At 39.9% G+C, this 11,378-nt stretch overlaps 1 pseudogene; it reads right to left on the bottom strand.

Moving 5' to 3' along the window:
• Positions 1–7,857: 7,857 nt before the first annotated feature.
• Positions 7,858–9,169, bottom strand: LOC121628508 (annotated as a pseudogene).
• Positions 9,170–11,378: the final 2,209 nt, after the last annotated feature.

Genomic DNA, 11,378 nt, shown 5'->3' with positions numbered 1-11,378 from the left:
GAACTGGGAGGCTGAAGTATTCATTGAGGAAAGCTATGGCAGTGGATCAGTCACACTTGTTTTCTAGCAACATTTTGTGGCTTGACCCTTCCCTGACTCTACTTAACGTGAAAACAATAAAGAGAGATGGGCCATAAGAGTCACTGCAATCACACCTTCTTGACAACAACGGGCCATAACTTCACAAAATGACTAGCCATTTGGACCAACAGGGAAATCCTAACTTTGGTGCAATATTTAACCCCCAAAATACATTTAGCTGCCAATGTGGAACAATACAGACTGCTGCTGAATTCAGCAAAGCGTGACCCAAAGCTTGACTTATGGAGATAACATACAAAAATATTCTGGATAACGGAATATTTTGTCAGGGATAATGGGATTATGAGGGCAAACGTGGCCTGGCAGGGTAGAGTCAACATAATTGTGAAAGTGGCAGGTCTGGTGTGGCAGGCTAATCTACCAATGTGTGGAGTTCAACTGGAGCTTTAGAGATCTTCATTTGCCTCCTTACTAGTCCATGTAATTCACTGAGGCATTGCTCGTAAACAAATTGAACACGACACATTACAGTGCGTCAGAGCACAGCAAAGGACACAACAGTTGCTCTCCAGCGATGTGCCTGCCTAATGGCTGTCATGTTATCAATGTTTCTTTTTTTCTTTCTTTTAAATCGTGAGAGGGATTCACACGTAACCATGTACTTAAATGGCTTTGGCACACTCCCTAGGTGTTGTGATTCCTGTGCACCCACAGAGGGCCCCTGCTTGCTGCATATCCTCTAAGCTTGTGGAAAATTACAAACACACACAAGGTCACAGTGGAGCTGAGCCAGCCTCCCACTGAGCCCATCTGATCCAGTCAGAAATGCAGCAATTACCACCCTCTGTGTGCCTCTGTGTGTGGCTGCAGCTTTTTCATTATTTATTTGAACAAATAGGATTACGGTTGGTCTGTGGTGGATTGATTGTGAACGAGAGATGAGAGGCTCCGGAGAGCTGGGTGCTGTGGCCCGGGTTTGCTGAGCCACTCTGCTGTGTCGAGCACACGTTTGATCTCCTGTCTTGGTCCCAGTGACTCCTCCACTTTTCCTGGACAGTGAAGCGTCGCTGTGTTGACGCATGCCATCTTGCTCTGCTGCATTCTCTCAGCTGATTGATGGGGAAATGTGTTGGCTGGTTTGCAAATACCACTTCTGGGAAAATATATGTTTTATAGGACCATAAAAAAGCAAATATCTGTCAGATCCTTTGAGGCATGGCACTCATATTTGACAGCACATTCACATTCTGAGTAATGGAAGCTTTTTAAGGTGTACTTTAAACGACTGTCATTCAAAACATTGTCAGTTTTAATTTAACTGAAAATAAATTTGCATTTAAATAATGAAGCAAAAAAAATGTTCCCAAATTAATCGCTTTAGAAGGCTATTAAACTAAATGAGATTGCTGTGATTGAGCGGGAACTTAAAATATAGACGTTTACTTTTGCACATTACACATTACACTGAAGAGCTTATCTGCATAACACCCACCAAATAGTACCTGTACTTCCTTTGAATAGTAATGGGATGATATGTTATGATACTAGCGTCAGTACATAGCCAATCTCAGTTGTCCACTATACCATGTATTTGAAATCAGTAATGATAAATAAAGATTGAAGGAGCAAACAAAAAAATATAGCAATGGTGGTGTTTTGGGAAACATTACCATCGGCAATCATTTTGATTCAGTACTGACTGTTCAGTCTGTAATGGCTAATAGTTCATCCCAGATGGAATATGACCTAGTTGCTTCCCCCAAAAAAACCTTTTTAAAAGTGATGAAGCTTCAGGTCGCTGAGGTGGACTTATCTGCTTTTGGAGACTGATCGAAGGTAATTTTTTTACCCCCAGAAAAACTAGGAAGAGTGTGATAGATAGCTCTGCCTCTATATCTCCCTGATGGTGATATTAGTCTTGATTAAGATAAATGGGCCATCTCTGGCTAACCATGCAAATGCTTTCTGCTCTGTGTGATTCATCTGTAAATGTAAAATCTGGAAAAACAAGAAATGTGTGTGTCTTTAGTGGATCCTTAGCAATAAGTCATCTCTGCTTGTATAAATCATGCTACTATCAGAACTCAACTATGTAGATACTCTTAAAATGCAACTTGAAATACTCCAGTGTCTTAAGAGTGTAGGGCAAGTCAGTCCTTGTGGGCAGCTGTCCTGCAGGTTTTCAGTGTTTCCTGCTTCGACACACTTGACTCAACTTCAGTGGAATTAAATGGAACATTAATTTCAGTCAGATGTGTTGGAGCAGGAACCTGCAGGGGGCTGACATTATTGTTGTTGATGAATAGGGGGCCCTGCAGAAAAGATGTAGCTTTTACTTAATATTTATTCATTTTATTTTTATTTATTTTATTCCCCTAGCATATTTATTTTTCTATGTTAACCCATTTTTATTTATTTTATGCTTTTATTCTATTTATATTATTTTTAGGTTATTTCCCCAGTGTTTCCTCGGAGGGGGCTCTCTGCACCGGGGGCTTTTCATCGGCTGTAGCGGCTGCGGCTCTGTCCTGCGGGTTCTTTCGGTCTAGTTGGGTGGCTCCTCTGCCTCTCAATTGGCCGTGTGCCCTGGGTCGGTGTCCTGGCGGTCGTGGCCGGTGGGCGGCTCCCGGTGCAGACGGCTCCCTGTGATAGTGTTTCCTCACCAAGCTCATCTGTGCTCAACCTCACATTAGTCTTTTAATATGTGCAAGTATGTGTGTGTGTATGTGTATGCTTGCTTGTACACAAGCGGGGAGGGAGGGGGTTATCTGTGGGGGTGGGGGAGGGGGGTTGTTTTAACCATGGAAAGCACCTTGTGCTGCATTCTTGTATAAAAAGTGCTATATAAATAAAGATTGATTGATTGATTGATTGATTGATTGATTGATTGATTGATTGATTGACTTGTGTTCATTTGTGTAAACTTGTAGAATTCAGGTATTTCCTCATGAGAACAGCTCTGAGGTTCAAATAACTGGCCAAGCATTGGAAACGTAACCTTACACAGAGCAGGTAACGTCATCTGCTTATGACTGAATAAAAACCCAGTGTACAGTATATAACTGCCTGGTTCCTGAACCCTTATATATGCTCCTCTTCTTACTATACACGTTTTTTTGCTGACTAATGTGTAGTTGCTGTAGTAAGGTCATATGCAGTCACAAATTGACCACATGCAGATGTCAACAGCCTTCCTGTGACCCCCATTAGTTTGTGTTTTCTTGTTTTCTAAAAAGCAGGAACAAAAAAGACCATACACACACAAGCAGGCAGATTTGCTTTAAACTATACTTGACCTAGAAATTTCCCTAAGCACACAAATAAATGCATACCTAAGACCACATGTCCGTTTACTGGCAGACACAGCATTAGTCGACCTCCTCACATGTTCTTCTCATTTCCTCCCATATGAGAAGTCTTATTGTTGCTCAAGCACACTGTTAGTAAATATATGAGCTTATCAATAAGAGATATTTAATATGAATAATAGAGAAAGAATATAAGTGGAAATAAGTAGTACACCTGAGTAATTCCTTCATTAGCATTCCAATAAATTTATTTACACCTATCAGTACAATACAGCTCTGTCCCCCCATGAACACTGACTGCCCTGCAGAGATCATTCAGAGCCTGACTGCTGCATACAAAGGATGGAGGAGCACTTGGAGGAAGTCCGTGATTCCACCAGTGGACCACAAGCACATCCAATAAGATCAAATAGAATTTATTAATGTACATACTTAATATATTTTATTTTTATAATTCTTATGTAGTAACAACAAGGTTTCCGGGTGAAACCTTGGTGGAGTTTGCATGCTCTTCTCTTCTCACGGCTTCTCTCCCGGCTTCCTCCCAGTCCAAGTACATGTTAGGCTAATTTGATAAATTATCCTGTTATCATGAGAAAACAATGTTAAAAAAAACATGCAAGCCTGGCTGATGTCTGCTTCCGTAGTAGGTATAATCACACATATATATATTTATGTGTGTGTGTGTGTGTGTGTGTAATCATTTTTGCTCAAGTTTTTCAAATTTCTTTCTAGCTTCATGTTAAGGATAAGCAGGCAAACTGTATTTCAGAAATCTTTCACCCATAGAGTTCAAGAATATTTAATTTGGCCTCGGAGTTGCTGTTACAGACTGAATAATGATGCTTTTATTGGTAGAAGTTTAAAAAAATATATACCCTTGATCTGAAAGGGTTAGCATACTGCATGAACAGCTGTGTCTGCATGGCATATGATTTAGTAATAGAAAATTTGAGGCATAACAGGAAAGGACTTTTATACTCCTATGTACGAGCAACAATCCAGGCATACAGTGAAGAGGGCATTTAGTGGTCTCTCCCTGCAGGCTGCCCTAAGCTGTTTTAATTGATGTTGATTAATCGAATCAGCTCTAGAGAGGGCAGAATGACACCTTATCAAGATGGAGGCATGGCCTCACTGTTAGACAGTGGCCTAATGACTAAATAGACAGCAGAAATGCAAGTGTAAGCATGCTGTATATGCAAAGTGAACTATGCTGCATAATATATTAACCAGTGTTAATTGCAATTTATACATATGATGGAGAAAATTTATCTCACTTTACACCCGAGATGTTCACGAGTCCTTTTTTGCAAGTCAAAAACCATCTCATCTTGAAGTCAAACAAAACAAAATAGATGATCGCTGACTTCAGGAAGGAATAAACAAAGCACTGTTTACATCCTGGGAGAAGGTGTGCAGGAATACAAATACCTTGGAGTTCAGCTAGACAACATACTAGAATGCAACACAGAGGACATCTACAAGAAAGGACAGAGCAAACTATATTTCCTAAGAAAGCTGAGGGCTTTTAATGTCTGGACCAAGATGTTGCATGGAAAATGCAATCAGCTTTGCAGCATCTTTTGGGGCAGCAGCAACAGAGCCAGGGATTTAATGGTTTTCAACACAATGATCAACAAAGCTGGTTCCATGTTGGAGATGACTCTGGAGCCAGAGTTAATTTTTCAGAAAAGAATGCTACACTAGTTGCTTAAAATAATGGAAAATTCTTCACATCCTCTACACAACACAGTGCAAAAACAACAGAGGGTGTTCAGTCTGAGGCTTCTTCAAATCCAGAAAGGTATACGAGATCATTCCTGCCAGCAGCCATCGCTCTCTCTTCTAATTAGATATTACTAGTTTTACACACCAGAAAAAACAAAAAAACAAACAAACAAAAAAAACAAAACAAAAACAAACAAACAAACAAAAAAAACAACTACTATTACTACATATTAATTTACTATAGGATATAGACTGCAGTCGCCTGCCAAAATGAATAAATAAATAAATAAAAAATAAATAAAATATAAAATATAAAAGGATTTCAATTCAATAATCAGAAAGTGCTCTTAAAACCTCTTTCTCTTAAACTCTACCCATTTACAAACTGTCAGTTTTCTTTATTGCTTGAGAGCCAGATATTCTTGGGTGGACTTTGGATAGTAAAATGGTTTAATTAGTCCGAGCAGCAGAGGGTCGGGCAATGTTATGGTAGAGGTCAATGCATAAAAAGTGTCAAACAACTTATGTGACATTTTCATATAACATAATGCAGTGAAGCACAAATTTTTAATTGTGCAAAATTCTTTAAACTTTCTTGACTCTATCAGACTTTAAAATCAGGTTAAACTTTACCTTACATAATAAGGTAATACACTGGATTTACACTTTTTGATCAGTGTTAAAAGATTTTCATTGAGAAGGGCTGAAGCTTATCCTCTAGGATTACTTAGGTAAGCGGTTAAATTCTCTTTCAGTGCAACTTTTGTTTGTTTTATTTATTAGTTGTTATTTTTCATTTAATTTATTATATTACTAATCATATTTCAAATATTTCACATAGAATTATGCAATAATTTCTCAGTTTTCCTCCAAAAAATCAGCATGGGCTTTTAGATTATTCTCCAGAGGGGTATTGCACGAAACCAGAATAAAGAAATCCAGGATAATTAAGAAAGCCCAGCTTGACCTAGCTTGCGCGGCCTATCCTGGCTTAATTGGTTGCACGTTTGCTGAGCCAGGATGAGAAGGTGCGGCTAGGTTAAGCCAGGTGAAGATAGTTGGGATAAGTGCGTGTGCACGGCATACTGAAGCAGACCTCGCGATCGCTCACAGAATCACCGATGGGGAAATGGATAAAAGTCGCGCGTCCTACGTCACGGCCGCTGAACAACAGCTCCTGACGGAGTTCTCTGACGAAGTTAAGGATATTATAAGGAAAAAAGGCAATACCAATGCCATAAGTAAAGAACGCGAGAGAGTCTGGCAGACAATAGCCGACCGGCTCAATGCGTAAGTGGTCAAAAACTGTACAATTAATAAACAGTGCTCCACTGGAACTGTCATAATTAGGCTACAATTAAAGGAGTTACTTTTCAAATCCACTTACTGTTGTATACTTTAAGAGTGACAAGCAGGTGCATGTTACTCAGGAAATGTAGAGTATGATTAGGTGCAAACAATTATCCACAATGTGTCATTTAATCTATTTTCCTCATGTAACGTTTTTATCTATTTTATCTTTCTGTCCTTCATAAAGAACAAACCTGTCTGGCCATAAAAGGACCTGGCAGCAAGAAAAAATTAAATATAAGAACATTTTGCAGGCTGGTAAGTGACTCCAAAGGAGATAACCGTGAACAAATGAGGTGAATAGATGAGGTGTTTGCTGACATGTTCAATGTCTGTATGATTGTAGCAGTTAAAAAAAGGCCTATAGAACTGGCATAGGGGGCGGCCCACCAAGCCAGGATGTGACTCCAGCAGAGGAACTGGCCTCCATTTAAATAAAGGGAGGCCAGTGATGGAGGGGATGCAGGGAGGGACAATAACTGACTCTGTCCCAGCCACAGAAACTGTCCGCTTCATACAAGGTACATCACGTACTGCAATTCTACTGCACATGGAACACAATCAAATATAATATAGTGTCTGACTTTGGATAACCTTGCAGTGTCTGGGAACACAATTACACTTTTGGAGCCACCAGAAGATGATCCGGTTAGTACAGTGTCTCGAAATCACAGGCTTGGTATGTTCTGTGAAATCTTAATCCGAGTCCTCTCGCTGCATGTATACGGCAGGGGGAAGGCACATCTGCAGCTGCAGAATGCACATCTGCAGCTGCAGAATGCACATCTGCAGCTGCAGAATGCACGTCTGCAGATGAGGAGACTGTGTCAGTGGACTCCAGAAGGCTTGAGGCATGTCAATTTTATGGGATTGGCCTGCTTATTTATTCCATGAAGGATATGAAGTCAGTGATGTGGTACTAATAGAAAATGTGTAACAGGACCCGGATGCTGCACAGTCTCCTAAGCAGCCTGGTAACATTGTGAGTATTGGCTAAAGTAAATCTACGTTATGCACAAATCCTGCTGTGCTAATTGACATTTCTTTTACAGACTTCACAAACTGTCAGAACACTTTATGCAAAGCACCTGGAGAGACAGATAGAGCTGGCAGATGTTAAAATCAGACTCAAAAAGAGAAAGCTCCAAGAAATAGAGCTGGATCTAGAGATTAAACGCCGGACACTCAGAAAACTGGACCTGGAAATCCAGAAACTAGAAAGAGAAGTGAGTGTTTCAATGCACACAGTAACCATATCTGCAATACAGTGTTTTAATCCTTGTTACTTTTGCTGTCGTTGGATCCAAGCAACCAAGACAAATGACTGCTTAATAAAAAAAAAAGAACTAGAACATTGGTGTCCGTCCTCTTTTCATGAATGTAAAAGAATTTCAAAGAACCACCAGTGCTAAACAAAATGCTCACAAAGGAAAAGCTCTTTTATTAAATAAAGGGGCTAAATCCAAAAATTAAGTGAAGAAACTTGCAATATATTGCTCCCTGACAAGTCTGCCATTAATGTTGTCCGGGAAGATGGGAGCATTTTCCCAGTCAACATCAACAGCCACTCGGTGGGGGGGTCTCTCCTTTCTTAGGCCTGCAATGTTATGCAGTACTACGCATGCAGCAATAACATCACAGGCTCTGTCCGGGGAAATCCTCAGGTGGTGCAGGCACTGAAACCGAGATTTCAGAAGGCTGAAGGTCATCTCGATTCGAGCCCTTGTCTTGGTGTGTGCATGGTTGTAGGCCTGCTGTGGTGGGGTTTGGGGATCTGCAAGGGGAGTCAAGAGGAATGACTCACAGGCGTATCCTTTATCTCCCAGCAGCACACCCGAGAATTCACCTGATAATACAAAATATAATTTAGAAAACAGAGTTACACACACAATGTCCAAGGTGCTTACAGTACAAATGTGTGGGCTACCTTGTGAAAGTCTCTCATAAATTGGACTAGCCCGAAAGACTCTAGAGTGATGCACTGAGCCAGGCCACTTTGCCTCTAAATTGCTCACAAGGCAGTCAGCATCACAGATCATCTGAAATATTTAGTTGTAGCCTATTAAGGTCATTAAATGCACAGAACAGATTCATGTAGGTCATAACCACAAATCACTCTTACCTGAACATTGATGCTGTGGAAGGATTTCCTGTTAATGTAATCTCCCTCATGTTCACCTGAGGGGCGTCTGATTCTTATGTGTGTGCAATCCACTGCCCCAATGATGTTAGGGAAAGCTGTAACAAAAAATAGTGAGTATCCAACTGTGACAGATATACTTAGAAACTAATGGGTGCACATTAAAATTGAGGTTACCTGCAATCTTGTAAAACTCCTCCTTGATGTAGAGGGGTCTTCTGTGGCCAGGGAAGGTGATGAATATATTGCTGAATGATTTCAGCGCCAGACAAACGCATCTGATTGTCCGGCAAATGGTTCCTTTATTGAGGTTCTCTGCATCCCCAACAGAATAAAGGAAGCTCCCACTCGCAAGCCATCTCAATGTGACACAGATCATCTGTGGTACAGTGAGGGCATGGCTTCGCGCTGTCTGGTGCTGTATTTTTGGACTCAGCAGCCTACATAAATATCTTAGTCCATCACCCGAAAATCTGTATCTTTCAATGACATAGTCATCTCCAAAGGCCAGGGGATGTGACCTGTCCCTGAAGACTCGTTCACGTCTGAATGCTCTTCTGAGGATGCGGGCTTCCTCGTCCAGCACATCCTCATCCAAAAAGGGCAAGCCATTATGAAGAGGGAACAGGTGAAGGGGAGTTGGACCTGAATATTCTACATTGCCCTCGTCACGGATTTCTTTGAATACACCTTTGTAACCTCATCCGCTGTGTTTTGTAATCTCAATTAATGCAATAAAACACATATTTATAAAACCTCTGACAGCAATTTGACGAGCAGTCTTCATTAGCATAGCAATATAACACTTGGCCTGATGAAATCATGCACTTATGACCAAGTTGATATTGTGTGATGAAATCGTGATCCTGTATTTAAATAAAATGACTAAAAAAATAAAATAAAAATTAAATGCACTGCACTAGCACTACACGACAGCACCTGGGTCCAACTGGACTCAAAAGCGGTCTGACTAACACTTAATTATGACGTCCCATCTTGTTTGAATTCATGCTTGTGTTGTTCTTACTCTCAAATGTAAGTCGCTTTGGATAAAAGCGTCTGCTAAATGACTGTAGAATAGAATAGAATAATAATACTACAACTCGAATCCATATAAAAAGGCTGTTGCGATTACGAACAGATTTCGATTAAATGTACAGTGACTGTGTATGTAATATTTTAATATTGGATGATTAAAATGACGCGCCATACTTAGGAAGACCATGGACATGCTGTAAAACACATTAATTCCTCATAGAATTGACGTTGGACATGAAGGTGACTCGCTAGGATTAATCTTAGCCTGAGCAGTTAGCCTGATCTGGAGCAGGCTAGCTGCAGCGGATAAATCACCACAGTAACTTGGCCGGGATTAGTTTGAGCTGCTTTCATGCAACTGACTTAGGGCTAAATTCAGCCAGGATAACCAACATATCCCGGCTTAATCGCTTATCTTGGTTTCGTGCAATACCCCTCAGGTGGAAGAATTAACAAAAAATTAACAAAAACAAAAACAAAAAAAACCCCAAAAAACAGAAAAACAAAACTAACCACTGGCCACTGAGGCCGTGTGTCCAAGAAAACAAATCCAAAACACGTGACAAGTGAGGCAGGAAACCAAAACTTGGCATGGAGATACAACAAAGGATAAGTAACTGTAATTGGGGTTGTGATGACGAGGTGTGAGATGTAAATGGGAATACATAAGAATATGGAAATACAAATAACTGATAATTAAAAAAATAATATAGATGCAATAAAGTGGCAGTTTGTTCTTCTTTCTGCTCCTTTAAAGAGTTTTAGGTTATTGTGTTGTTATTTTGTGCAATTAGCTTTTACTTTTTGTCAGTGTGCTGAAAACAAAAAAGGACCCAAAAAAGTCAATACTTAAAAGAAAGAACAAAACAAAACTCGTAAAGCCCCCAGACAATGGGAACATCTTCATAGAAAATTACAGAGCCAGTCAAATGTCTGAAAACACCTACACATCCTTTCCAAATGAGTAGCTGTGTCCAAACATTCGATCAGTAATGTGAAAAAAATATTTAATTTAAATGCAGTAAATTTAATAATAACATAGCAATCTAAAAATGCTAATATTTTACTAAGAACTTCACAAGGTTGAAGAAAAAATGAACAGGGAATGACCTCAGTGGTCCTTAAAAGTAGCTGCAGTCCTGTTGATAAGGAGAATTTCACAGCAATATCCCAAAAAATATTTTGTCCAAATACTTTGCTCCTCACTGTGGTCTGGGCAGCTCAATCAGTAGAGCTCTTTGACACACCATACTATGTTACCCTGCTGAGGGATGCAGAACTGAAGCTGCCAATCAAGGCAGGAGCCCGAGGCTAATCAATCCAATCAAACCATGATGTGATTTTCCCTTCTCTGAGCCTGAGCATGCTGAAAGCTTGATGGCTGGATTGGCTCATTTCCTGCAACCTGTTTAAATCACAAATATATTATAAGACATGTAAATGTCTCTTGCAAGCTCTGTTTAAAAGGCTGCCTTGTTGCAGCTTCCAACTGTACTTAAAAATGAGAAGTAAATGATATGCATGGATAGTTATTAGCTTAACAATAACACTGCCTGTTGAGACGGTTGGCTTGATGAGAAAGCATGCTTTCTTGTGAAAAGGTGAGTATATTTGAGCCTAGGTGTTAGATGAAGAACTGGTCATTGAAACAAGAAAGAATTTAAAGAACAAAAAGAAATTTTACTGTTTGATTCTCGGTTATGGAATAAAATGTCTCTAACTTCTCTTATGCATAGTCACATTCCAATCTCATTTTCATGTATTATTTG

This window comes from Melanotaenia boesemani, chromosome 18, assembly GCF_017639745.1.
Source record: "Melanotaenia boesemani isolate fMelBoe1 chromosome 18, fMelBoe1.pri, whole genome shotgun sequence".
Lineage (NCBI taxonomy): Eukaryota > Metazoa > Chordata > Actinopteri > Atheriniformes > Melanotaeniidae > Melanotaenia > Melanotaenia boesemani.
Note: the sequence above shows the minus strand (reverse complement) of the source record. Positions and strands in the feature narration are given on the sequence as shown.